This window comes from Cupressus sempervirens, chromosome 4 (genome assembly GCF_028749045.1).
Source record: "Cupressus sempervirens isolate cs-2001-9-10 chromosome 4, ASM2874904v1, whole genome shotgun sequence".
Lineage (NCBI taxonomy): Eukaryota > Viridiplantae > Streptophyta > Pinopsida > Cupressales > Cupressaceae > Cupressus > Cupressus sempervirens.
In genome coordinates, this window is record NC_143121.1 from 351121924 (window position 1) to 351148528 (window position 26605).

A 26605-nucleotide genomic window follows, 5' to 3' on the forward strand; every position below is an offset into this window, starting at 1 on the left:
AGGAAGAATTTGAAATAGATAACACACATGAAATAATAGTAAAAGATTTAAGATCGAGAGTGTCCCTTTAGAGGGAAGCAAGCTATCTTAGGATGGTTCATTGTTTAAGATCAAGAGAGTCCTTTTCAGAAGAGAGTGATTTCAATAGCTTAAGATCAATAGAGTCCCATTAGGAAGAGAGTGATCTTAATTTAATTATAAGGCCAGAATATTCCGTAGATGTTAACATATGCATATGTGTCAAGGCTCTTGGATAGAGAATGTCTCTTCTAGGAAGGACCTTAATGGGAGCACTTCATAGAAGATGGAGAAAAAACTATAGATCTCAGGATCCTCGAGAGGGTTATTGATCTTGATGTGGAGACATCTTTAAGGTTGGGTTAGGATAGAGGATAGAATAGTGAAATATATTTTATTATTGTATAAATTCAAACATTGGTTTTGCAGGTATTAATGTCCTAGTTCGTGGAGACATACAAGTGGTATTAGTGCATGATCTTTCCTTCTCATAGGGTTAAAGAGGATCTAGAAAAATAATTTATATGAAAGATTAATCTAGAATGTTAATGACTATTATAAAGGATTCAAACATATCCATGGTAGAAACCTAATAATTTGGACTAAAATACATGTATATTTCAACTCAACAAAAGAAATTATCTAATTTCTTGAGGACAAGCAATTTGAGGAAGGGTTGACTATCATATCCCCATTTTAGGATAGAATTTTAATAATAATTAAATAATACAATGTCATTAAATTAATAATAGAGGTGTATTAAAACTAATACTAAAATATAAAATAAGAAAATAATAATTATTTAATCTATATTATTATTAAAATAATATTTATTTTTTTCTAATCAAAAAGTGACATAGCACTTATATAATATATTTATTAATAAACTAGTTCAAGGGCTCATCAGAGAAAGAACTAGCAAGAAAAATCTAAATCATTGCCAAAATACAAAAGTGTTGAAAGCTGATATGTCATACTAGGCATACCTACAACAAAATACAATTTCTTTGCACTAAGCAAGAGTACCCAAAATATGGTATATATCAATACTCAACAATGATCAGGGTCCAATTATGCCAATAAACCTCTCCTTCTGAAAGATTTAACTAAAATCAATAGAACTTTGAACCTCCAATCTAATTGGAGCATTTGTGAATCATGCACAAATAATGTGCAAGCTAATCTATTAAGCTTCATTCATCTCCTTTTTGTCCCAAATATGGCACTCTGCTAAGCATGGGAATTTCGAAAAAATAACCTCTGAATGGCAAGATTCAAATATGGAGCCTTCCCAACCAATATTAGCTAGACAATTAGCTAATTTATTGCCCTCCCTCAGAGTGTGAGAGAAACAAGTAGCTTGAAAAGAATCAATTAAATCCCAACATTGTTGAAGGATATAGGCTAGTTTCCAGGTATGTGAAGATCTTGATAAACAAGAATTTATAATTACCTGAGAAACACCTTCAATATGGATGGTGGAAACATTACATCTCTTTGCCAAAATTAGACCTGCCAATAGAGCTTGGGCTTCTGGAAGGTTGCTAGAACCAACTGGTAAACCATCTGCTTTGATTGCAACTACTCCACCTTGCCAATTTCTAATACAAGCACCCAATCCTGACTTACTAGGGTTCCCATGAGAGCAACCATCAAAATTTAACTTTAGAAAATTTCTAGAGGGGGGAGACCATTTTACATGAAGTCGATCAGATAGATGATTAGAATTCCAATTTGCAGAGAAAACTGGAGGTAACTTAATTTGTTTCCAGAATTTTAGAAGAAGATAATCCCAAGCAGAAACTAAAATATTATTCATACAATTGAACATATTTGCATTTACTCTTTCTGAAATTGCATTATCAATCCCATCTAGAATAGATTCTAGGTTTGATTTTTCGTTGCGAAAAATGATCTTGTTACGTTCCCACCAGATGGCCCACACCACAGTAGCTGGGATGCACTTCCAAATACTAGCAAATAGAGATCTTGAGAATAGAACTGGCCAAGATTGAAATAGGTCCCAAAGACTATTTGGTAGAGGTAAAGACATTTGAAGCTTATTCAACACAAAAACCCAACAGTGATAAGCAAAGGGACACTGGAGAAGATTATGATATTTTAAATAATTAAAAAAAATAAAATTTCAATGAGTAAAGAAAGAAAGAAAATTAAATATAAGAGACAATATTGTAGAAAGTGTGTTCCCTTTATAAATAGAATTTAATAATAAATAAAATAAATACAAATAATTAAATAAACAAATAATATAACATAGAATAATATAAATGAACTATATCTAATGAAATGTCAAGAGATATATAACAAATAGACATGACTCCTTAAAATTAAGATATAAAAAGGTGGAGAGATTATTTTAGAGGGGAGGAAAGGGAAGAGGAAAAGAGAGGAGTTCAAAGGAAAAAAAGAAAGAGAAATATAATATGAAGAAAATAAGAAAGTGACTTTTTGAGAATGTATCAATGATATTGTAAGGATGTGAACCTTCGAAAGGGTGATAATTATGAATAGTTCTGAATCCTCAAAAATATTTTAATTATAAACTATTTGGACTTTTCTAAAGGATCTTGATTATGAAGTGTTGCAACTTTTTGAATGTATTATATGTATGAAGTGTTGTGATTTTTCAAAATATTTCTATTATGAATGGTTGTGCTCTTGAGAAAGAAGAAACAAAAAGGGCCAGATAAAGATCTAGATGGACCATGTAAAGAGGAAAGAGAGGTATGTTTATGGATTATATTTTCTTAATTATAGTTATGAACTTATTTATATTAATAATCATACTTCTAGATTACACACACACACACACACACACACACACACACACACACACAAAGGTGGAATTTGAAATAGATAACACACATTAAGATCAAGAGAGTCCCTTCAGAGGGAAGCAAGTGATCTTAATATGGTTCATTGTTTAAGATTAAGAGAGTCCTTTTGAGAAGAGAGTGATTTTAATAGCTTAAGATCAAGAGATTCCCATTAGAAAGAGAGTGATCTTAATTTAGTTATAAGGTTGGAATATTCCATAGATTTTAACATATTCATATGTGTCAAGGGTCCTAGATAGAGAATGTCTCTTCTAGGAAGGACCTTAATGGGAGCACTTCATAGAAGATGGAGAAATAACCATGGATCTAAGGATCCTCAAGAGGGCTATTGATCTTGATGTTGAGATGTCTTTAAGGTTGGGTTAGGATAGAGGGTAGAATAGTGAAATATATTTTATTATTGCATAAATTCTAACATTGGTTTTGTAGGTATTAATGTCCTAGTTAGTGGAGACCTACCGGTGGTATTAGAGCATGATCTTTCCATCCTGTAGGGTTATAGAGGATCTAGAAAAAGAATTTATATGAAACATTAATGTAGAATGTTAATGACTATTATAAAGGATTCAAACATATCCATCATAGAAACCTAATAATTTGGACTAAAATAAATATATATTTCAACTCAACAAAAGAAATTATCTAATTGCTTGAGGACAAGAAATTTGAGGAAGGGTTGACTATCATATCCCCATTTTAGGATAGAATTTTAATAATAATTAGTTAATAGTATATCATTAAATAAATAATAGAGGTGTATTAAAACTAATACTAAAATACAAAATAAGAAAGTAATAATTATTTAATCTATATTATTATTAAAATAATATTTAGTATGATATTTTTTAAATAATGAAAAAATAATAAAATTTCAATGACTAAAGAAAGAAAGAAAATTAAATACAAGAGACAATATCGTAGAAAGTATGTTAACTTTATAAATAGAATTAGATAATAAATAAAATAAATACAAATAATTAAATAAAAAAATAATATAATATAGAATAATATAAATGAACTAAATCTAATGAAAAGTCAAGAGATATTTAACAAATAGACATGACTCCTTAAAATTGAGATATAAAAGGGTGGAGATTTTATTTTAGGGAAGAGGAAAGGAAAGAGGAGAAGAGAGGAGTTCAAAGAAAAAAATGAAAGAGAAATATAATATGAAGAAAAAAGAAAGTGACTTTTTGAAAATGTATCAATGATATTGAAAGGATGTGAACCTTTGAAAGGGTCATAATTATAAATAGTTGTGACCACTCGAAAATATTTTAATTATAATCTATTTGGACTTTTCTAAAGGGTCTTGATTATGAAGTGTTGCGACTTTTTGAATGGATTATAATTATGAAGTGTTGTGATTTTTCAAAATATTTCTATTATGAAAGGTTGTGACTCTTGGGAAGGAAGAAACAAAAAAGGGCCAAATAAGGATCCAAATGGACCACTAAGATAGGTATGTTTATGGATTATATTTTCTTAATTATAGTTATGAACTTATTTATATTAATAATCATATTTGTTGATTACACAGACACACACACACACACACACACACACACACACACACACACACACACACACACACGAAGGTGGAATTTGAAATAGATAACACACATGACTTAATAGTTAAAGATTTAACATCAAGAGAGTCCCTTTAGAGGGAAGTGAGTGATCTTAATATTGTTAATTATTTAATATCAAGAGAGTCATTTTGAGAAGAGAGTGATCTTAATTTAGTTATAAGGCTGTAATATTCTATAGATGTTAATATATGCATATGTGTCAAGGGCACTGGATAGAGAATGACTCTTCTAGGAAGGACCTCAAAGGGAGCACTTCATAGAATAAAGAGAAGCAACCAAGGATCTAATGCAACCTCAAGAGGGTTATTGATCTCGATGTGGAGATGTCTTTAAAGTTGGGAGAGGATAGAGGATAGAATAGTGAAATATATTTTATTATTGTATAAATTCTAACATTGGTTTTACAGCTATTAATGTCATAGTTAGTGGGGACATACCAGTAGTATTAGAGCATTATCTTTCCATACTGTAGGGTTAAAGAGGATCTAGAAAAATAATTTATATGAAAGGTTAATGTAGAAAGTTAATGACTATTATAAAGGATTTAAACATATCCATGGTAGCAACCTAATAATTTGAACTAAAAGAAATGTATATTTCAACTAAACAAAAAGAATTATCTAATTTCTTGAGGACAAGAAATTTGAGGAAGGGCAGAATGTCATATCCCATTTTAAGATAGAATTTTAATGATAATTGGATAATACAATGTCATTAAATAAATAATAAAGGTTTATTAAAAATAATACTAAAATATTAAATAACCTATATTAATTATTTAACCTATATTATTATTAAAATAATATTTATTATGACATTTTAAATAATTAAAAAATAATAAAATTTCAATGTGTAAAGAAAGAACAAAAATTAAATACAAGAGACAATATTGTATAAAGTATGTTAAATTTATAAATAGAATTTAATAATAAATAAAATAAATATAGATAATTAAGTAAACAAATAATATAATATAGAATAATATAAATGAACTAAATCTAATGAAAAGTCAAGAGATATTTAACAAATAGACATGTCTTCTTAAAATTAAGATACAAAAGGGAGAAGAGTTTATTTTAGAGAGGAGAAAAGGGAAGAGGAGAAGAGAGGAATTCAAAGGAAAAAATGATATAGAAATATAATATGAAAAAAATAAGAAAGTGACTTTTTAAAAACGTATCAATGATGTTGAAAGGATGTGAACCTTCGAAAGGGTCATAATCATGAATAGTTGTGACTACTCAAAAATATTTCAATTATAAACTATTTGGCATTTTCTAAAGGATTATGAAGTGTTGCTACATTTTGAAAGGATTATAACTATGAAGTTTGCTGACATTTTAAAATATTTCTATTATGAAAGGTTGTGACTATTGAGAAGGAAGAAACAAAAAGGGCCAAATAAGTATCCAAATGGACCACATAAAAAGGAAGGTAAGAAAGGTATGTTTATGGATCATATTTTCTTTATTATAGTTATGAACTTATTTATATTAATAATCATACTTGTAGATCACACACACACACACACACACACACACACACACACACACACACACACACACACACACACACACACACACACACACACACACACACACACACACACACAGAAAGGTGGAATTTGAAATAGATAACCCACATGACTTAATAGTTAAAGATTTAAGATCAAGAGAGTCCTTTTGGGAAGAGAGTGATCTTAATAACTTAAGATCAAGAGAGTCCCATTAGGAAGAGAGTGATCTTAATTCAATTATAGGGCCAAAATATTCTGTACATGCTAACATATGCATATGTGTCAAGGGCCCTGGATAGAGAATGTCTGTTCTAGGAAGGACCTTAAAGGGAGCACTTCATAGAAGAAAGAGAAGTAACTAGAGATCTAAGGATCCTCAAGAGGGTTATTGATCACAATGTGGAGACATTTTTAAGGTTGGGCTAGGATAGAGGGTAGAATAGTGAAATATATTTTATTATTGTATAAATTCTAACATTGATTTTGTAGGTATTAATGTCCTAGTTAGTGGGGATATTACATTAGACTAATGATATGTCTCTATAAATCATATGGTAATTCTTCAAGTCTATATACAATGCAAAACTTTTTTGATTGCACAACTTTCTCATGTAATTACTGAAGAATAGTATAATCAAGAAGATGCTCGTAATCTCAATTATCAATAAAAAATAATTAAAATCCCTAATATAAAAGGCAATCTATTTCTATCACCAAATCTTGTCTAAGTATCAAGTTGTTCAAAATTCTTAAATTGCAATAATACTAAAAAATTGATCAATTCCTAAATAAATGAAATTAATTGGCAATAAATACTCCTAAATCATTTAATTTAATTCAATTTCCTAGCACATTAATCAAACTGAAATCATTTGCCAGTTACACATAAAAAGGAATTAAGATTGATTAAATTGAATTAAGTCTCCAAAAATATTGGTTGAACTAAATTGAATATTTAGTTAATTAAGAAAAAATTATTAAGATAAATCATCAATTATCTTCTCCAAATTTCCAAATTGACAAAAAAAATATCATTAACAGAGATGGGGTGAACAATTGAGTTAAAATTCCATATCATGAAATAAAAAATTAGATGAAAGAGTTAACTCGATAATGCATAAAAATTAAAAAAAATCAAGGGAAGTGTAGCATCATTTCTATAAAATTTAAGATAATTAACTAAAAAAACAAACTCAGACTAACTATTCAATTTTCCTATTTGTCCCAATTAGGGGCAATGAAGTGTACTTCCACCCCCTATGGAATCTGATCAAGAGGTACATGTGTTGAGCTCAAATCAAACTCATCCTTGAATCTTGTAAATGAAGGCTTCGTAACCTTTGAATTTCTCATGTGCAATTGAAGAGTACAGTTATAATGTTGAATTTTCTCTAGAGATTTTGTGCATCAATTTCATTGAGATCATTGCTTTTCTTAGCTCATTTAATATTATTTGCATAATATTTTCAACCATCTAAATTCATAAATATATGAATAAAGAATACAAAACAAATATAGTTTATATTTTCATTCATAATAAATCCTTGATTTCACTAGTGTCTAGTCTGTGATGTCCCACCCTAATCCATCTTAGCACTTATGACATTTTTACTTGGATTGTGTTTGCAATATATTATTTTGATACATTTGGATTTCATAGAAATTGATACTTTGATCATTTACATTATGTTATGATTTCATGTGATGCTAGATACGATATTCTTATATATTTTAGCCCCATGATCAATATGTCATGATGATATGATTTTGATAAATTCATAGTGGTATTTTTATTATTTACACCATGGTTTCCATATGATGTTAATTACTCATGTTATAGCATATTAATGTACTTAGCGTACAATTCATATGTCATGATTATTATTATTTTTTTAGGCAAAAGTGGGCTAGCCACTTAATATATTTATTAATAAAATTGGTTCAAAGAGCTCAACCAGAAAAGAACTAGAAAGAAAACCTAGAATCGTTGCTTATATACAAATCTACATAAAGATATTTGTCGATATTTACAATAGATATTATATTGACAAAATCAAGGCTCATAAAACTATACCATTGAGAACTTTGTCCTGAGTCAAGCTTTACATATGGATTTTATGAGCATGATAAATAGCTTTTAGATGCAATCAATGAATGTAATTGTTTGAATTGTTCAATAAATGAGTTGATTTGATGTGTGTTAACAACAACACCATCACACCCGAGATTAGATATGAAATCAGCCACTTTATTTCCTTCTCGCAGGGTATGTGATATGGTAACTTCTGGAAATTGATCAAACAAGTACTAGATTTTCTTGAAGATATATTACGAATGCCATGAATAGGATTGTCATTTAATGCAACTGTTAATAACCATTTCAGGATCACCTTCAATATGGACTCTATGCAAATTACCTATTTTAAGCAGTACCAGGCTTGCCAAGAGAGCTTGTGTTTCTGCTGAATTATTAGTCCCATCTAGCAGTGGGGAGGATGAAATTGCCAGAGCTATACCTTTACTATATCTAACACATGCCCCGAGACCTGATTTACCTGGATTAATTTAATAGGATATTATTAATATAGTATAATACATGTTACATTTCAATTAAACTATTTCCTCAAAGATATTTAGTGATAGCCATCTCACATATACAACCACATTGAAGAGACTTCATAAGTCAACTCAAACTAAATATTTGAATTCACAATCTTGAACATAATATCTTGACATTTTCTTTGACCTTCCTATAATAGCGCTAAATAAACTTCCTTTTCTACTAAAAGATATAGCTAGTTTCATTGTACCCACTTTCCCAAACCTCTTTCTAAAATCTACCTTCAGAAAAAAATTGATAACTCTAAGATCTCTTTACATGCACATAACTGTAGAAACTCTACACATAAAAAAATATTTTTTGAAGTACACAAAACCCAACTCATTGACCTTTGCCCATATCAAACATTTCTTCCTCTGTAAGTATAGAAACTTCTCTTCAGCAATGGTAACATGCGGACCGATAGGAATATCATCAGCATTCATTCTAACACATTGTTGGTAAGTGTTGAAGATGTAGTGTGACAAATACACACACACATATCTAGTAAATGTTTAATCTTTATAATTATTATAGTTATAAGTACACATCTAAGCACACATCATAATAATTTTACATACTTAAAAATTTTCTATGAACACAAATGTTTCTTATATTTTCATATCTTTCAAAAAAAATTATTTCTCCTTACAACTATATTATGAGACTTCTTTAATCATTTGATAAAATTTAAACAACACTACCATCATTTTTTCATACTTTCATAAATGGACAAATATCTAATTATTAGCCCCTGCCTATATAGGTGGATACTAATGTTTTTGTATCACCAAATTGCAATTAGTTGAACTTGGATAATCGTGAAAATAAATAAATATGTCATATAATCTAAGGTTGGCACCTCTAGTCCAAGGGGTTTAGCTTAGTTGGTTGAAACAATGAGTTCTCATTGTGGACACCCTACTTCAAATCACAAAAGGGACATTTGTATGGAATTCTAAGTTGTGACTCTTGGTCTTCTATTGGCTGTATTTGTATCATTTGTAAAAACTGGGTTCTAAGTTGTGAATCTTGGTCTTCCAATTGTTGTTTCTAGTGTGATTTCTCAAAAGGAGCTTGAATAAGTTATAATTGTTTCTCTTAAGGAGCACCCGATATGTAAACGATCTTAAAATTAATGTTTGCACCTCCACTCTTTATATATCTATTTTTTTTTTAAATATTCATTTTTACCATTGGCCAATTTCAATTTTCATGGAGTTCTAAATTTTTTAAATTAAATTTTAGAAAAAAACCATAATCTTAGCCAGTAAATGACAAGCTTACAAACTTTAGGAAAATATATTTTTGTAATATTCTAAAATAAAGTGTAATGCCCTGCTCAAGAACCTAAAAGAAATAAACCTAATATGTTACAAAGTTTACTGGACTAATTTTTTTCCTAAACTTTATAAAACATCAAAGTAACAATGTAGAAGCAATAAAGTAATAATGCAGAAGCAATATACACAAACAAAAAATTTACACATACAATTATAATATAGATTTCATTCCTCGAGGGCTCCTTCACATTGAATCATGTTTAAGATTTTTTTATTAATTGTTTAAGTCTTAAGTACAATGTCCATAATCATAAAAATACAACATATTAATCTCATAAGCAAATGCATGAATACAACTGATACAATGAAACACATATAATGTATACAATCCACTGCATATGTCATAGAGTATGTGAGAATAGATACAAGTACATTAAAATACAAGTCACGTGATAATATATAAGTTCATCAATTGAATAGAAGTCTCTAAGATAGGGATAATAATGATAAAAGTACAAGTACATTATTGAATTTCCAACATCTATAAATCCGAGGGGGACACAAATCGTAAGAAGTCACTACCTCCTGATTGTGTGGTTACCTAGTAAGGCTTCCATTCCCACCATACAGGGAAGATAATGAATGATCCGCATACAACTAATCTAACCGTATAACATTCATAGAAAAAGAATCCTAATAGCCAAATCTACCTCAAGGGTAACACAAACTACTCAAGAAGAAAAGATAACCAAAGTTGAAAGAACACTCATCCAATATCAACACCACATTCCAAGTATATATCAAGTACCAAAATCACGAGATAAAATCAAAAAAAGATATCCACCTCAAGTCAATAGACACAAGTCAAAAGTACAATCACCATGAATCACCAATAACCATCAGTGAACGTAAACATTAATAATAAATACATCCAATCACCATGGATTAAAGTAAACACCAACAATAAATACAAGAACAATAACTGCACCACTAGACAAAAATACAAAATCTATGGACGAGACTCAGGCTATGTACTAAGGAGTGTCATCACATGGTCAAATTGCTTGAATTACCCTTGAATGGTCTCTCATTAGACCCTAGGCCCTCAAGCATTGAGTTACCCTAGGCTGGTCTCTTTGGACTCTGAACCCTCAACGTGACACATGTAGAACCATAATAACCTCTCATGAAGATGAGTAAAGCTAGTCATACCTCTCACTAGGTATCATCCCATTCTCATTCTTAGCCTATATAAGCACTCAAGGAATGTGCGAGGCACATCTCTAACTTTTTTTTTTAATGTATCTCAAGGAAAAGGGATAGGAGAGATATTTTAATTACTATGTTATCACTTATTACACAACTTACAACACTTTGCCCTGGTACTGACCACTTTGCATCCTGGACCCCTATTGCAAGCCATTCCCAAGGACGTGTACCAAGACAACCTCCCATAAGCACATAAATCAAATTTGTTTCCCATACCGCAACACCCATAATAATAGAACTTGGTTGCCTAATAGGAAATCCAAAAATAACTTGGTTTCAAAACTCAATTCATCATATATGCTCATTGAATAACTCTCATAAACACAAGCCCTCAATTTTGAATCATAATGGACATCCTAACATCATAAAAGGAATCTTAAAAGATGCTTTTGGTGCACATCCTATCTTGGCCAACTAAATAGTTCACATAGAAGCCATCAAAAAATAAACAAATTACATTGAAATTTCAAAATCCCATCACAAAACAAATACCAAAAAAGCTAAAATAAACACTCATAAAATAATACAAGGATCCATCGAATGATTTGGATTAGAATATTTTCAAAAGTTTTGTTTGATTATATAATATATAAGTGTAGATAAATGCATTATGTTCATTATTTAATAAGCTCAAAATTGATTACTATTATTTTTAAATCAATAATATTTAACAATAAAGATAAAGCATTTTTGAAGTTCATAACAGTAAGTTTCTATACTTTTTCTCTATGTCAAATAAACTAGTAATTTAAATTTTATAATCTCATATGGAATGATACAGATCTTCAACCTATATCGATGGAAAGATAATTAATTCTCACATATCTTTCATTATTACCAGTACTAAAGAAAAGTTCATTTGAAAGGTGTAGAATATGAATCTTTGTAGCAACAATATTCAGATTTGAAGGTTGCCAATTTAGAAGAAGGAGCATAACTTTTGTTTGAACAATTGGATCTTCATAAAACTCAATAAAAGTATTCATTATAGACTTATTTGCAATGAAAAAGAAAGCTCAAATAAACCTAGTTTTAGCATGACGATAAATATTTAACCATATATGTACAAAACAATAATATATGATTTTATATATGTTAAATAAAATCCAAATGGGTGTCAAAAATTATCTTTATATTTTTAAAAATATATATTAAATAAAAGTTATAGAAAAATCATATGTTTCAAACCCTCAAACAGACACACAAGTAACTACAAACATTTTTTTCATTGTTAGGAAAACATAGAAAAGATAATCTTTCCACTATAAATTGAAAAGAGATTTTAAAAGCCCTACCTTCAAACACCAAGTTGATTTGTTAAGAAGAAGAGGAAAACTCAATTGTATGCTTTACTCCTAAACTTTGAAAAAAATCTTTTACTTCAAAATCTGAATGCATAACCTATAATCTGTCTTCTAAAATCTTTGTAGTAAATTTATCTTATTGATCTCCAAACATATTCTTTTGTTTCTTTTTTTAAAATGACTAGAGTGATCTCTTAATATAAATAAATAAATAAATAAAATGAATAAAACTAAAGTTTATAAAATTAGTAAACTTTCAAAAGAAGGTAACTCAACTAAAATGAAGTTATACCTTTTCTATATTTTCTTATATTTTTAAAACTAATAAAATCACTTTACATTTTGTTTCAAGAAAAGAAATACATAATCTCTTTTTTTCCCCATTTCTTATAATATTAAATAAATAAATATTCTTTATTTATTTTCATTCTTTCACAAAATAGATTTATCATTTTATTAAAAAATAAAAATAAATATCATTTCTTTCAAATTAAATATCTTATTTCTCACTCAAAAATCTTATTTTAATTTTATTAATTAATGTAGAATTAAATTGCATATAACTAATTTAATCATTAATAATAATTTAAACCCACTAATTATGTGCAACTCTAATTTTATTATCTTTGACCAAATGTTCATGATAAATAAATATTTAATCTTTAATATTTTAATTTATTTTGTTTTCAATTTGCACATATAGTGTTTTTTCGATCAAGTCTTTCAAATAAAAATAAATATTTAATTAATTTAATTTCCTAGTTAATTAAATATGTTGATATTAGAATTCTTCCTTTTATTTAAATAATATTTAATAATTCTAATATTACGTGATTGATCTAAATATCACAATTAAACCTTTTACCAAATAAATAACATAATCAAATCAACATAAGCAAAATCATTCAAAACCCAAACTTAAGCAACACACACAAAGATAAACTCACTGGTTTAAACATGGGTAGAAATACACATGCGAGTCCTCCATGCAAGACAAGTGTTTAGGCTATGGTTGGGATTAGACCTAATCATTATCTTCTCATTCTTAGCATTGTGTTATTGTGATATGGCACACTCACCCTAGTAATTCAAGGAAGTCGATGCTTGATACCTGCAACTTACATAAAAGATGAGCATGTACATATGCATATATAAAACTAAATTTGATAAGCAATGGTAGGGAGTGTTACATCAGGTAGATCTTGAATAGCAGGTGACTATGACTCCCTCCCTTAACAATATTAGACATGTTAGACAAAAAAATCAATAAAGACACACACACCATACACATGCAAGTATGGGGTAAGTACCATCATGAATCATGAGTTAACTCATCAAATTCTTAGATTTAACAATGCTTTATGATGAATTTAAAACAATCATCATTATAGATATATCATTTGACATTTTTATGAAATCAATGACATTTACTAACTAAGAATAATGAAATGAACATTAACACATAATTATTACACAAGACAAGAAATATAATCAACTATGTAATCATAAATGATATTTTGAAGTCATGAAATAACATCATACCATATATCTTTTAAACTAACACATACATGAAATAGGCCTAAAAGAGTTCAACATATATAATATAAAGTAAACTAAGGGTGGGCATTACATAGAGTAATGTTCATTTTCTTTGCTTCTTGATGGACCAAATTGAATTATTTTATATTTAAATATTAAATAAAATTATAAAAGTGTATGAAAAGTATTTATAGATTTTATTTTTATTTTTTTCAACTTATCATATAAATAAATCTAATTTTTCTTAATGATATTATTAATGATATTATTAATTTTTAAAATATAGAATGTAAAATTAATATTTTTAAATATTATATGAATAATTTAGCTTTATTTAAAAAATAACTTATGTCAAATAATTTTTTTTACAACAATATAAGTGTTGAGTATTTTATATTAGTAAAGTGGTTTTAATATGAAAATTTATTTGAATATTATAAGTACAATGTTAATTTTATCAAAATAATTAAAATGTGTGTTAAATAAAAGTTTGTACAAGTGTAACTTATATCAATGAAAATATATATTACCTGTAGTGGAAAAGTGGTTTCATTTTGAAGATTATACTTTTAAAATATATTAACTATGGAAAATTTGAAAAAAAATAAAATTCAAATTTAATGAATAAAAAAAATATTATTTGAATATTTAGTAATTTATTTTGATAAGTTTTGATAAGAATATCTTACATATTAATTTAAATTAAAATCAACATGGATTAACTCTTCTTGATAAAAATGACTAGATCTTTTGATTGGATAGGAAAACTAGAGATATTTCGATTTTAATTTTATAGATTATAATTTATTAATATGATCTAGACATTGATAAAATTACAAGGTTTTGCTATCAATAGAAAAAACTTATCAAGTAAAATTTATAAATAAAATAGTGTTAAACTACTACATGTTTTCAAAAATTAGTACATAAAATAATTCTAAATTTAACATATAATAATTATTATTAACCTTTTGTACAAGGTATATTTAAGTTGTGTTGAGAAGTCTTTTTATAAAAAAGAATCAATTTTTGGATAACAAAGAGGACACTATTCTTATGATAATTGTTTAGGTTGTTAGTGTAAACAATTATTTACTATTTACACTTTAAGTTTACTTTGGTTAATGCACTATTATATTAATTTTCATGTCGATACCTAGGAGTATGCATAGTCATATGAGTTGTGTTGTTGACAACACATGAGTTAGCAACTTATTTAAGCACATGGTGTCTAAAACATCTCTTCATGAGATACACCTTGTTATGCCTATCCTCTCATCATCACACAAACTCCTACACTCAATGGAGGATAATCCACTTCTGGTGGACGTGTGCTTAGTTGTCATGCTTATTACTTTGTCAACTCCTAATCATTCTAGATGCCATTATATATAGGCACTTCTAGTGTCTAATCATCAGATATTCATTCTCATATTGCTATTATGATCATACATTATTAGTCCATATTGTGCTAAGTTCTTTAGCTTCTTGATCTTGGTGTCATTTTTCCCTAAGGAAAATTCTTACATGGTATCAGAGCTAAGGGGGCTTCATTTCATAACCATTAGAGACCATTTTTTCTTCACCTCTCGCATGACCATGATTCAGATCTAGAGTATCTATAGTTATTGGGACCATTTAGAGCCGAAGTGGACCTCACCATTGTGTTCATAGTGTTGATTTAGTGAATTTTAACTAAAAATATGCCTACCCTATGCTATAGTCAAATTTGAGCCAAATTTTATTTTCAAACCAGAACCAAAAGACCCCATTTGTGAAATTGGTATGATCTCTTCTAATCTGTGCAATTAATTTTTAGATCTACATTTTTTATTTGCATCTCTACAAATTTTTTCGGATCTACATTATTTTTTACCAAAAAAAATTTGGCCATCAGGCCTATAGGAGAGCATTTTTCGCAGGCAAACTTGGTGATCAAATCTTGATAGCCGCAGCTGGCATATTCCATAGAATGTTCCATCATAAACTAATGGACTTCACATCATAACCAGAATTCAAACCATGATAACTAGATAAATAGTGGGCTTCAACAACACCCAATAGCCTTAAGTTGTTTCAAGCATTGAGGAATCTGACTTTTTAACACTACAACACCCACACATTTGGTGCATGTCGAACTAATTACCCACAATGCCACTACTCATGCTGCCTATTCCTACTGGTCATCACCTTTCCAATGTTGTGCACACATAACTATCAACTCTCCAATGCTACCAAATTTTTCAAGAACCACCCATTGCTAGCGACCTTTGACCTCCGACCGATGACAATCTGTTCCCAAGTGACACTTCAGGGCACCTGCTACATCAGCTAACATGTTCGTGCCCCAAGACACATCATCACCACCAATGTAGTAGTCAATGTTAGTGTCTAAGTTAGCTTCCATGTAGAAATCCATACACTATAGTCATCCATTCGTACTGCCACGTCAACGTACCGAGTTAGATTTTTTTGCTGATATCATCATTTTGCAAGCCCAAAATTGATGACCATTTAACTATCACAAGTAGGCCATATTGCACTATCATGATGACTATTTGGACATCGAATTTAATCCATTATTCTCATGAAATCATTAGGGTAGACCCCTCACCATATGTGGTTTTGATTTGACCGTCCAACTTCAAGAGGCCATATCTCAATCATTTAGACTCCAAATTAGGTGCAATATTTTTTGATTTGGGCTAGAATTACCCAAAAAATTTAGTGGTACTATTATTTTCTAGTTTTGGGGTATGAATTTGTCAGAAAAATTAGTTTTTGATGATAGTACCTATCCAATCCTTCATTTTACAACTTCAAATGCTTCGTACAAGTTCATCTAGACAAATATTCAGGTTCCTTTTTTTTTTTGAAACTTCATAATTTTTGTCTACTTTCTAGATATGCAATCATATTATAGGCTTGTGTGGACAAAAATGCCACTTTTAGAAAATAGGTCCTTTTCTTCATTGTATTACTTTGATCAAACTTCAAAATTGTTGTACATTTGAGCTCCATTGCTAAGTACCAGATTTGAACACCAAGAGGAGGTTGTAAATAGAAAAATTAAAAGTCCACTTAGGCCCAAAATTGGCAAGTGGCTATTGTAATCACATTGAATATAAAGTGCCTAAAAAATTCATTTGGGGGCAGGGTGGTTGATTGAGTGAAAAGGGGGGGTGTCTCTTGGTGTTGTGTTCCTTTCTTGTTGTTGTTATCTTTCTTTCCTTGCACTATGGGAAACATTAATGTTTCAAAGTTAACAACACATAATTATGCCACATGGTCAGCTGAAAAATGGTGTGAATTGATGAATGAAGAAGCTTCTCAATATTTAGATGGATCTTTTCCTAAATCAATAGGTGATCAAGTATCTCAAAATCAAATTTGGGCTTGGGAATTAGTAGATAGGAAAGCCCTAGGATTTATTAGGTTAGGGGTTGATGAAAAGATCCTATATTAGATCATAGAATATAATACATCCAAGGAATCTTCGGATGTCCTTAAAAACCTATATGGGAAAGTGACTAAGGAGGATGTATACAATATTAAAGATGAGCTTATCTCCTTAGATCCTAAGATCTTTGATTCTATTTAGGATTTTATCATTAAGGTGGATGAGTTGAGAACAAAACTTAATGATTGTGATAGTATCATTAAGGATGAGAGGTTGATTTATCTAATTCAAAATAAGCTACTATCTGAATACTCCATATTTGTCTCTTTCTTCAACACCAAAAAGGCTACCTTAGGGTCTTCTTATCAAAAACTCACTTTTGATGACTATGATCAGTTGTTAGAGGATTAACAAGCTAAGTTGGTAACAATGGGGATTCTCAAGTCTTCAAAGTCTAAGGCATTGGTGGCTAACAATGAGAGTTCTAAAAATTCAACTGCTGAAAGTTTGAACAAAGGAAAGGAAAAAGAGAAGAACTAGAAAGATAAAAAAAAAGGGGACATAGAAAAGTCACCACCAAAATCAAATTAACAAGGCAAGTCTTCTCCTAATACAAATGAAAATTAGGACAATAATCAGGAAAAGAGGAAGTTTGTCTATTGTAAAAGAGCTGGTCATAGCAAACATCAGTATTATCACAAGAAAATTGATGAATTGAAAAATGTCATGAAGAAACCCAATGTTCCATTGCCTAATGCTTATAAGGAAAAAGTGTCTTCATCTTAAGATTCTAAGAGGAAAGGGCAAGCTTTTCTGACAAACACTGTTAGTCAGGGAGAATGGATTATTGACTCAGGTGCCACACATCACATGGGTGCTTCAAAGAGAGATTTTTCTTCCATGACACCTTCAGAGGTACCTCACATATTTATAGGGGATGATACTAAAGTGGAAGTTGAAGGAAAAGGTGAAGTTGAGATGGAAAGTGGAGCATTCAAGGATGTTCTCTATGTTCCTAATCTTACCTCCAACCTTCTTTTAGTCTACCAAATCACTTACTAGAGAGGTAGAAATAAGGTTGAATTTCTTCCAAATTCAATTTTTGTGAAAATAATTAAAGATGATTCTGTGGTTGCAATAGGTAAAGCTAATCATGATTCTAGGCTTTACACTTTCTCTTCCTTTTTACCTAAATCTAATGCACAAGCCTTCTTAATGCATTCAAATATAGAAAGAAAACTATGGCATGAGAGGTTTGGACATCTCAACTATAGGTATCTTCAATAGCTTAGCAGTAAGAACATGGCTCATGGTCTACCTCGAGTCTAGTTTTTAGATGGTGCTTTTTTAGGTTGCATACTTAGGAAGCATCTAGAAAAATTTTTTGACAAGGGGAAGCCTTGGAGAGCACAATGTGTTCTTGAACTAATTCATAGTGATGTGGTAGGCCCATTTCTAGTGCCATCATTTGGAAAGTCTCGCTATGCACTCACCTTTATTGATGACTACTCTTGCTATACTTAGGTATTCTTTATGGCTCATAAGAGTAAAGTGTTTGAATGATTTCTCAGCTTCAAGCCTCAAGTAGAAAAGTAGTTAGAGAAAGCCATCAAAGTTCTTCAAACTGATAATGGAAGGGACTGTCTAAACTAAAGACTTATAGACTTTTGTACTCAAGAGGGAATTAACCTTTAGCATTTAGTACCATACACATCACAAAAAAATAGTGTTTTCAAAAGGAAGAATAGAACCCTCAAGGAGATGAACACTTTCATACTACTACACATGTCTCTTGATCAAGTTTTTTGGGATGAAGCAATGAAGTTTGCAAACTACATCTAAAATAAGATTCCTCATAAAGCTTTGGATGGAGTAACTCCTTTTGAAGCTTGGACTAGAAGGAAACCTTTTGTAAAGCACTTTAGAGTCTTTGGTCATCCAACATCATCATGAATACCTCCATATAAATACAAGGCATTGGAACCTTAAAGTAAGCCTTGCATCTTTGTTGGTTATGTAGACTCTCATAAAGCCTAAAAATTTATAGATCCAGAGACACATGACATTTTCTCTGAGAGGAGTGTATACTTTGAAGAAAGTTGTCCATTCTTTACTTCTTTAACTCCTCTTTCTTCCTCCTTCATTGAAGAGAGTTACAGTGATGATAGTGACTTGGAAGATGTTTGACCACAACCCAAATAGAGGAAACAAAAAGATAAGATTGAGGATATCCCATCTAATTCTACATATTCTTCCACTAGACCTAAATGAGCTCAACAGACATTGTATGTAGCAGGACCATTGGCAGGGTATTCTTCAGATACTAGGAGGACAAGATCACAACACAACTCACTCCCTCATGCTTATACTGCAGTTGCTTATGATCATTAATCATTCAAAGAAGCTTTAGGAATTCCAAAATGGGATAAAGAAATGTAGGAAGAATACAATTCTCTTATGAGAAACAACACATGAGACTTAGTCTCTCTTCCTAAAAAAAGATGATTTGATGTAAATGGATCTATTGGACCATGTTTCCAGTGGATGGAAGTGTGGATAAGTATAAGGCTAGACTTTTTGGAAAAGGTTTCTCATAGGTACCTAGCATTGAGTACACTGAGACCTTTGCACTAGTTGCAAAAATGAACTCCATTCATTTGACACTAGCTATAGCTATAGCTTAGAGATGGGTTGTTCATCAAATGGATGTGAAGAGTGCATTCTTGAATGGTGATCTTTATGAGGAAATTTATGTGGAGCAACCACAGGGTTTCATCAAGGATTCTACTTTGGTTTTCAAGTTGAAAAAGTTTATCTATGGACTCAAACAAGCTCCAAGAGCTTGGAATGCCAAGATGGATTCTTTCCTTCTCTTAGCAGGGTTCATTAGATTTCATTTAGATCTGAATATCTATATTCTTCAGTGGGATGATTTTCACTTGCTACTTGTACTTTATGTTGATGACTTGATCATTATAGGAAGTACAATATCCATCATTGATAGTGTCTAGTCTACTTTGTAGGATAAACTTTTAATGATAGACTTGGGTCTACTTCATTATTTCCTTGGTATTGAGATACATCAGTCTTCATCAAGGATCACATTATCACAACCCAAGTATGCTCTTTATCTACTTGCTTGATTTTGCATGAGTGACTTCTTCATCTACTACATTTCTTTCAAGTGTTAAGTTAAAAGAAAAATGTTCCACTCCACTTATTGATGCTACTTTGTATAGACATTTGGGTGGAAGTCTCATCTACTTGACACATACAGACCTTGACATATCATTTGTAGTTGGCATGGTTTCTCACTTCATGGAAGAGCCACATGAACTTCACTAGAAGGAAGCCAAACACATTTTACACAATATCTAGGGTACACATACATATGGGATATATGCTATGCATATGGTACTTGATTATAGTTAGTGGGTTATACAAAATTAGATTATGCAGGGGATCTTGATTCTCACAAAATCACTTTAGGATAAATGTTTCGTCTTGGTTCTGGCCCCATTTGTTGGTAGAGTAAAATGCTTAACACTATTTCTCTTTCATCTACTAAGGCTGAGTATCGAGGAGTTGTCAATGCAACTATAGAAGCTATTTAGTTACAAAAAATTCTAAAGGAGTTTGGTTTCGACATACCAAGAGCCATAGTCATAAATTGTGATAATCAGAGTGCCATTGAAATCTCCAAATGTCTAGTGCAGCATCAATCGACAAAACAAATTGTGTTTCATATGCACTACATTAGAGGTAGGTCATTGCATTACAGTATTGTCCTAAAAAGTAGCAGATAGTAGATATCTTCACCAAGCCCTTCATTGAGGTCAAGTATCTTCATTTGTGAGATATCTTGGGGATGCAAGATTTTTCATCAGAGGGGTCACATGACTCTTCTCTTCATTATTGTACTTATCTCTCTTTTTGGGGGAGGGTTTTTCTCATGAGGTTTTCCCTCTTTCTTCTTTTTCAGAGAGATTGCATTGCATTGTATAGCATTGTATGTACATCATTGCATTTGTACATGGGTACCTAACATGGCCTAGTAGTCGGAACCCATCATAGCTTTTTTGAGATTAAGTGCATTCCCCTAAGTTGCACTTAAGGGGGGGTGTTAGTGTAAATAAAATTACTATTTAGACTTTACTTAAGTTTACTTAGGTTAATTCATTATTATATTAGTTTTCATGTTGACACCTAGGAGTATGCATAGTCATATGAGTAGTCTTGTTGACAATACAAGAGTTAGCAACTTATTAAAGCACATGGTGTCTACAACATCTCTTCACAAGATACACCTTGTTATGCTTATTCTCTCATCATTGCACAAACTCCTATCCTCAATGGAGGATAATCAGCTTCTGGTGTATGTGTGCTTAATTGTCATGCTTATCAGTTTGTTGACTCCTAGTCATTCTAGATGCCTTTATATATAGGCACTTCTAGTGTGTCATCATCAGATATTCATTCTCATATTGTTATTATGATCATACATTATTGGTCCATATTGTGCTACATTCTTGAGCTTCTTTGATACAGGAGCATCCAGAGGTATAAGGGCAATCCTGTGTCACCCAAAAAAATGTACTTAGACTTAGTTTCTGTTTGATGTCTTTTCATTTTTGGATACCCATTTGGGTCAAATAAAGGTTCCAACTCTCACAGTTCAACTATCAGTGTGCTAGAAAATCCTAAAAAAATAGAAGCATGCAATTTGGCCATCATTTTGGTGACCTAGAAGGTGTGAATTGGCTAGATGAATGTAATTGTGATTTAGAGCATTCCAAAAAAAGAATCAAGTCAAAAGGCCCCATGGTTTGAGAGTTATTGCAGTTTTTCGGGTTTTGGAGACCTCCTAAGAATGCTTCAAAGTTAGGTTAGGGGCATTAAATGACCTTGAAAAGGGCCAAAAAAAGGGGGACGAGTGAAGCTGTTCCATAGGTCTATGGAGCGCTTTGAGAGCTTTCCGAAAATATAAACAGTTCGTCAATCAGAGCTACAGTTCAAAAGTTATGCCTCCTGGAAGTTCGGTTACCATTTCTAGATTCTTCTAAATTTGCACCGACTTCTAACGCAGCTTCTGGAACCTTCTATTTGGTTGGTGGATGCCTACTAGCACTTTCTAGAATGTACTCCTAGTCCTTAACCCTCTGGGGTCTATTTAAGGAGATTTCTGGCATTGTAAAAGGCAGTTCGGAGTGGAGCTTGAGAGGAGCTATTGAAAGGAGGAATTATCTCCAGATTTATGCTATTGTAAGCCCTTAGGGCATGTTTTGAAGTTTATTTTCTCTGTACTATTTGTACTAGCTTATTTTCTTAGTTAATACAATTTCCCTTTTTTGTTGTGTCCATTCTATTCTTGGGTTGTGTCCCCATCAAGTGGTATCAATGCTGGTTTTCTTGAGTGTGTAGATAGAGCGTCAACTGTGAGGCAATTTGCACTAGGGTTGTGTGGTTGTGGGTTTGAGTTAAGAAGATGCCTCCATGAAGAGAGCGTGGTGGAAGGGCTAGAGCTATTAATCTTGAGGAGGTTAGAGCCCTCCAAAGGTAGGTACAAGCATTGCAAGAGGAGAAAATGTTGCCGCAGCTGACGACAGTGAGGATTACAATGAAGAAGAAGTAATGGAACCAGAAGGGGAATTTGATGGGGAAATTCTGAATCATGTAGAGGAAAGGCTTTTTAGGGCCATTATTAAGTTTGGGAAAAGACCCACAATTGAAGTGGGTGTATTTTCAGGAAATCTGAAACCAGATGAGTTGATCGATTGGATCAATGAACTGGAAGAATACTTTGAGTATGAGGATATCAGGGACCCAGATAGGGTTAAGTTTGCAAAGGCCATGCCAAAATTTGGTGGCAAGAGGTTCAACTGGAAAGAAATAGAAGAGGAAAGGAGAAGATCACAAGATTGGATCGCATGGTGGACAAATTGAAGAAGCAATTAATTCCTGTGGACTGTGAGCTTGATTTGTTTAAGAAGATGCATGGGTTAAAAAAAGTAGGAAGATCCATCCTGGAATATACAGAGGAATTTTACCGACTCTTGATTAGAGCGGGACATGCAGAAGCAAATAAGGAGAAGGTTGCTCGTTATATCAGTGGGTTGCGACCTAGCATCCAGGAGGAATTAAGTCTGGTAAGAATGACCGCTGTTGAAGAGGCATACCAGTTTTCCCTATGAGTTGAAGAGAAGCTAAATAAAAGGTTTGAAGGAAGACAAAGAGGGCGTGGTCAAGGAGGAAGGGGAAGTGGTAGATCATTTGGAGGCCGCAATGAAACTCAAAAGAAAAATGAAGATGTGGGTACTAGCAAGAACAAGAGGAATGAGGGTTTCAACTGCTCCCATGATCAAGACTTTGGAAATCAGAGAGGAAGAGGTAGAGGATGTGGACAAGGAAGAGGAGGCTTCCATGGTACTTGTTTCCATTGCAATGAAGAAGGTCATCGTGCCTTTGAATGCCCTCAACGACAAGGAAGGATAGATAGGAGAGCTGAGGGCCAAGCTAGGGTTGCTCATGTGGATGAGGATGCACAATCATCACATTCAGAGGATGCAGAAAGAGGAGAGACCTTGGTAAATGAAAGAGTCCTACTAAGTGGTGAGATTGAACCAGGACAACGGAGAAGTTTGTTTCGTACCAGATGCAAGTGTGAGGATAAATGCTATGACGTGATCATTGATGGTGGTAGCATTGATAACTTGGTATCAGAAGAGATGGTCTCTAATCTGAAGCTCAAGAGGGAGAAACATCCCCAGCCCTATCAAATTTCTTGGGTAAAAGATGATCATAAGGTCCTGGTAAGTGAACAATATTTAGTAAAATTCAAAATTGGGAGTTACCATGATGAAGTTCTCTGTGATGTTATTTCGATGGATGTTTGCCATCTATTGTTGGGTAGACCATGGCAGTTTGATAGACATGCAGTGCATGATGGACATGTAAACACATACTCTCTGACAAAGGATGGATTTCGCCACAAATTGAAGCCCATGAAAAAGGAAGGTGAAAAGGTATGTAGCAGTGCTAGGATTTGTCTTGTTGATGGAAGAAAGTTTTTAGATGGCATGAAACATCAACATATGTGCTATGGTTTGATTCCTAGGAAAGATAAAAAAGGTAGTAGTGAAATACCACTCGAAGAACTCCAGATTTACTAAGGGAGTTTGGAGATATTATCTCTGATAATGTTCCAGATGGATTGCCACCAATAAGGAAAATCAATCATCAGATAGATCTGATTCCAGGAGCTAGTTTTCCTAACAAGGTTGCTCACAGGATGACTCCTACTGAAACAGAGGAGCTAAATAGACAGGTTTAGGAGTTGTTGAGGAAGGGCTTGATTCAAGAGAGCCTGAGTCCATGTGCAGTACCTGTAGTACTCACACCAAAGAAGGATGGAGAGTGGAGGATGTGTACAGATTCTCGAGTTATAAATAGGATCACCATCAAGTACTGATTTCCTTTGCCAAGGATGGATGATATTATGGATTGCTTGAGTGGAGCTTAGTACTTCAAAAAGATAGATCTAAAGAGTTGTTATCACCAGATACAAATTCGAGAAGGAGATGAGTGGAAAATAGCCTTCAAGACCAAGGAGGGTCTTTATGAGTGGTTAGTCATGCCCTTTGGATTGACGAATGCCCCAAGCACCTTCATGCGGCTCATGAATGAGGTACTTAAGAAGTTCTTGGGAAAATTTGTTATTGTTTATTTGGATGATATTTTAATTTTCAGCAAGACTTTCGAAGAACATTTACTACATATTCATAGTGTCCTTGAAAGGCTAAGGGAAGAGAAACTATTAATTAATCTGAAGAAGTGTAACTTTGCAAAAAGGGAGTTAGTCTATTTGGGGTTTGTTATATCACCTGAAGGTCTCAAAATGGATCCAGAGAAGGTAAAAGCCATCTTGGAATGGCCTATTCCAAGGTCTGCTACTGAGGTAAGATCATTTCATGGTCTGGTTAGTTTTTACAGGAAGTTTATTAGGAATTTCAGTGGCATATGCGCACCCCTAACTAATATAATAAGAGGGGATAGAAAAGAGTTCAAATGGACTACATCAGTTACGAGAAGTTTTGAATTGCTGAAGAAGAAGGTAATAGAACAACCTAAGTTGGCACTTCCAAATTTTAGAAAAGTGTTCCAGGTGGACTGTGATGCTAATGGCAGCGCTATTGGGGCTGTATTAAGTCAAGAAGGTAAGCCTATTGCATATTTTAGTGAAAAATTGAATGATGCAAAGAAGAAGTATTATGTTTATGATCAAGAGTTCTATGCAATAGTTTAGGCCTTAAAGAAATCGGGGCATTATTTATTGCCAAAGGAATTTGTTTTGTATACTGATCATCAGGCATTGCAGTACCTAAATAGCCAAGGTAAATTGAATCAGAGGCATATGAAGTGGGTAGAGTTCTTGCAGAGTTATACATTTGTGTTGAAGCATAGAAGTGGAAAATCTAATAGGGTTGCAGATGCACTAAGTAGGAGACAGTTGTTGCTTATAGTAATGTAGGTTGAAGTAGTTGGGTTTGATGAACTCAATAATTTGTACCCTGAGGATCTTGATTTTGCCGAAGCATGGAAAGCTTGTAAAGAACTTGTTGCTGTAGATAGAACCAAGTGGTTAGACTATTTGATTCAGGATGGCATGTTGTTCAAGGGTAGTCAATTGTTCATTCCAAAGAGTTCCATGAGGGAAAATTTGATTAAGGAGAAACACAGTGGAGGGATGGCAGGACATTTTGGTCGAGATAAGACCATTGCCATTCTTAGAGAACATTATTTTTGGCCTCAAAATTCACAGGACGTGAAGAAGTTTGTACAAAGTTGCCAGGTATGTCAAGTTGCCAAAGGGTTTAGTCACAATACTAGCCTATATCAGCCATTGCCTATTCCATCAAGGCCATGGGAGGACATAAGTATGGATTTTTTTCTTGGATTGCCAAGGACACAAAGGGGTAATGACTCAATATTCGTGGTGGTTGATAGGTTTTCCAAAATGGCACATTTCATTGCATGCCACAAAACTCATGATGATGTCCATATTGTAGACTTGTTTTTCAAAGAGGTGGTAAGACTACATGGTCTTCCAAGGAGTATAGTTTTTGATAGAGATACTAAATTTGTGGGGTATTTTTGGAGGACATTGTAGAAAAAGTTAAGAATTGACTTGAAATTCAGTTCCATGCATCACCCACAAACTGACGGCCAAA